Source organism: Mustela putorius, unplaced genomic scaffold (assembly GCF_011764305.1).
Source record: "Mustela putorius furo isolate JIRA1106 unplaced genomic scaffold, ASM1176430v1.1 tig00000421_pilon_pilon_pilon, whole genome shotgun sequence".
NCBI lineage: Eukaryota > Metazoa > Chordata > Mammalia > Carnivora > Mustelidae > Mustela > Mustela putorius.
The window spans coordinates 18331562-18335766 of NW_025421375.1; positions in this window are offsets into that span (position 1 = coordinate 18331562).

Consider the following 4205-nt stretch of genomic DNA (forward strand, 5'->3'; position numbering starts at 1 on the left):
GGGAGAAATTGGAACTCTACTGTACTGGGGAGAGTGTAAAATGGTGTGTCTGTTAATGGGAAAGTTGGGGCACTTAATCAAAAAGCCAAACAAGGACTATAGGACTGGTGTGGTTCCCTCCTTGGCTAAGGAAGATTCTTCCTGCCAGTGTTCATTGCAGCATTCACAGTAGCCAAAGGGGAAACGAAACAAAGCCATAGCCAGAGGCATAGCCATACTTAGAGCCATCGCAAGGGACAAACCAAATGCGATGGTGCATGTATAGGTGACAGACACAGAAGGACAAATTATCATGTGCGTACAAATGTATGTATACTTAAATTAGGCACATTCATAGAGACCAATTATAGGGGCTAGGGAGATGAGGAATGGAGAGTTAGGGCTTGTTTGTGGTGATGGGAAGGTTTCAGATACACAGTGATAGTTATACAAGGTTATGAATATTACTTAATGCTACTGGGTTATATAGTTAAAAATGATTAAAAATTACATTTTAAGGGGCGCCTGGGTGGCTCAGGGGGTTGGGCCTCTGCCTTAGGCTCAGGTCATGGTCTCAGGGTCCTGGGATCAAGCCCCACATGAGGTGCTTTGCTCAGCAGGGAGCCTGCTTCCCCCTCTCTGCCTGCCTCTCTGCCTACTTGGGTTATCTGCCTGTCAAATAAATAAAATCTTTAAAAAAAAAAAGTACATTTCAAAATAAAAATCTGGAAGAAAAATTGCTAGAAGGAAATAGTTAACAATCTGGAGAGGCAGAAAAGATAAGTTTGTAATGTAAAAACTGCCTCTGAGAACTTTGACCAAGGTTATCTCTTAGAACTCTGACCACGTCTGCCACAGGAACACCTGTGCTTCAACACGAGTGCATTTCCCGCCCCCAGCACTAATGCTTTCTGATACTTCCCCCATCCATTCATACTTAGAGGGAATAAGAATGTCCCATGAGGATGCTTTTGGAACATGGTGGAAGATCTTCCTGTGTGTGAGGTTAGCATCCTATCTTTCCTACATATGGTACTGTTTCTCAACCTTGGCTCCACTTAGAGTTGCCTGGGAAGCTCTAAAATGTCTGTGTCCTCCCCCCATCCCACCTCCAGGGATTTTGATGTAATGGAGCTGGGTATAGTGTAAGCATCAGGGTGGTCTTGAACAGCCAGGGTTCAACACTGCCAACAAGGGGTGCATAGTGATGTTAACTACCTAGGGTAGTAATCGCACTGCTCAAGAGAATTGCTAGGGAAGGGCAAATAATGGCAGCCCTTATTACTGCTATTAAAAATTTGAGACTCCGACCAAGAGAGCTCCCCAGCTTAGATGGACTCTTATCACAATTTCCTTTTTGAAGTAAGTTGGGGAAATGAGATGTATAGAATCTAAATATCCAGTGGATAAAACTGCTGGCAAGCTGCAGCACTATAAAGATGTTCTTTTAAGGGATTTTGAAGTCCTGGACATTTATCATTTAATTAGGTCAGCGAGAATCCGAAATAATCTACTTTGTACGTGGAGAAACTCCCCACTAGTCTTCTGGTTCTCAGGTTTGAGCAGTTGCTAAGCCCTGCTACCACATCTGATTCCATAGGTCAGGGACAGAACCCGAGAATTAGTTTTTCATGGCACTTAGAACCTCTGCTCTGGCAGAAGTGAAACGGAACAGCAAAAACTAGAATCCCAGTTACTGTAATTCATGCTCTTTTATTCCTCTCACTGCTTGTGGTCAGTTAAGGTAAATAAGTTCTAGTGGAATGTGGCCTAATAATCCAAGCATTCTTTTCTTTTTCCCAAACCTGAAGAGAAGCTGATAGCAGTTGGATTCAAAAGATAAAGAAATTGAGCTTTGGAATTATACCTAGTTTTCAGTGGGTCCTCCATGTGCAAGGTATGGGAATCTCTGGAATAACTTCAGTGTGCAAGTGTGTTTCCTTGTATTATGGGAACCGTAATAGGCTGTATCTCATAGAGTAGTTATGAGAATTAAATGAGGCTGCTTACATTGGAAGGAAGGGCTCAATAAATGCTCTTAGTTTTAGTCAAGCTGAAAAATAACTGGTGAAGAAACTGAATAGGACCTGAGCTTTATTTTTTTTTTAAAGATTTTATTTATTTATTTGACAGAGAGAAATTACAAGTACACTGAGAGGCAGGCAGAGAGAGAGAGAGAAGGAAGCAGGCTCCCTGCTGAGCAGAGAGCCCGACGCGGGACTCGATCCCAGGACCCTGAGATCATGACCTGAGCCGAAGGCAGTGGCTTAACCCACTGAGCCACCCAGGCGCCCCAGGACCTGAGCTTTAAAAAGAAAAAAAGGTTTCCTTGAAATATCCTCAGATCTTCAGTGTTTCCAGTCACTTATTCAGCAGTTGAATGGGGGATAGGACAAATGTCCTTCCCTTACAGAGGTCAATTTACTGCCATGTACTTAAGTTTTTAAGTGCCGGAAGGCAGGAGCAGATCCTGTAGTGGCAGCAGAGGTCCGTCCTCCCTAGGGACCTGACACAACTTGGCTCTTTCAGAAGAGCTCAGTTGTCCATCTCTCCTCCCCGACTATTTGCAGGGAATACATTCCAAGTCACCCCCAGCCTCCTGTGGATGCCTGAAAGCAAAGATAGTTCTGAGCCCTATGTATGTTTATACCTATACATACCTACCTACCTGTGTTCCTATTTAGTTCATAAATTTGGCACAGTAAGAGATAGACAGCAATAATAAAGCATTTAGAACAACATGCTATAATGAAAGTTCTGTGAATGTGGACTGCACTGTACTCACCCTTCTAATGGTGGGAGATAAAATGCCCATGAAAGGAGATGCAGGAAGGTGAATGATGAAAAGCACTGTAACATGATGTTAGGCTACTGTGGACTTAGATGCTATGTCAAGGGAAGATCATCTGCTTCCAGGCCACCGTTGACTACCTGTAACTGAAACCACAGATAAGGAGGGACTACTGTATGCCACTGCTTGGGGGTATCAAACTCCCTCGCTCTCCTGCTCATACTGGTAAGAGGCCAATAAAAATATGATCTCTTCATAAGGTGAAAAGCCTAGTTGGTGCCATCAGAGACCTCCAGCCGCTGAATGTTGGCTCCAGGAGGTGCACAGCGCCCGCCCACAGCTTTTTAGGAGCACCCTAGCCCAGGATGCAGGCCAGCTCCAGCACTGCTCAGCTTCTTCCAGACCTGGAACAAGGACAGAGACACCACTGTGTGCCTGGAGGGTCTGAGGCCCTCAAGCAGCTGGACACTGGTACAGGCTGGTGCAGTCAAGAAGCCTGGGTGGCCCTTCTCTCCCCTTGGCCTCAGTCCCTGGGATTCCCCCTTACATAAGAATAGTTAGGTGTAGAGTAAATGCACACTTTTTAAGGTTTGTACAAAAGGAAATTGGAGACACAGCAATTACCTGGGAAAGGCAGAAGATCACGGTTTTCAACTTTTTACTTGTTAGACCAACTCATTATTAAGAAAAAATACCTACTTAAGCGGCTCCAAATAGGGCACCTGGGTGGTTCAGTGGGTTAAGCCTCTGCCTTTGACCCAGGTCATGATCCCAGGGTCCTGGGATGGAGGCCCACATCGGGCTCTACTCAGAGCCTGCTTCCCCCTCTGTCTCCCTGCCTCTCTGCCTACTTGTGATCTCTGTCAAATAAGTAAAATCTTAAAAAAGAGGCTCCAAATCCAGGCTTCTTTCTCCACTTGGTCTCCCAAGATGATACCATTTGTCCAGTATATATGCCTTGGAGCTAGAGCACACTGGTGCGTGGAAAGGCTCCTGCTAACTTGGACTGGCCAAATCCTTTTACCCATGGGCTCCAGCTGGTCTTTTTATGGTCAACTCTTCCATGAAGCCTTTTCTAACTCAGAAGGGTTGATAAGGTGCCCATTATCCAAAAAACAGCAAGATTTCCTCATACCCCATTTTAAGTACTCCTTTAACTTGCATTTCTTCCCATAGAGCAAGTGCAAGTAGGGGGAGCAGCAGGCAGAGGGAGAAGCTCCCCACTGACCCAGGGATCATGATATGAGCCTAAGGCAGACAACCTACTGGAGCCACCCAGGCGCCCCCATTTCCTGCCTATTCTATGACAGGAACTGGTCTTAAGCCATCCTCAGTACTAGGTACAGGAAGAGACGTTTAATAAAAATTTCTAGGAGTAAACATGTGCGGACTAGATTGTTCTTCATAAGCATAAAGGAAATACTGTTAAAAAAAA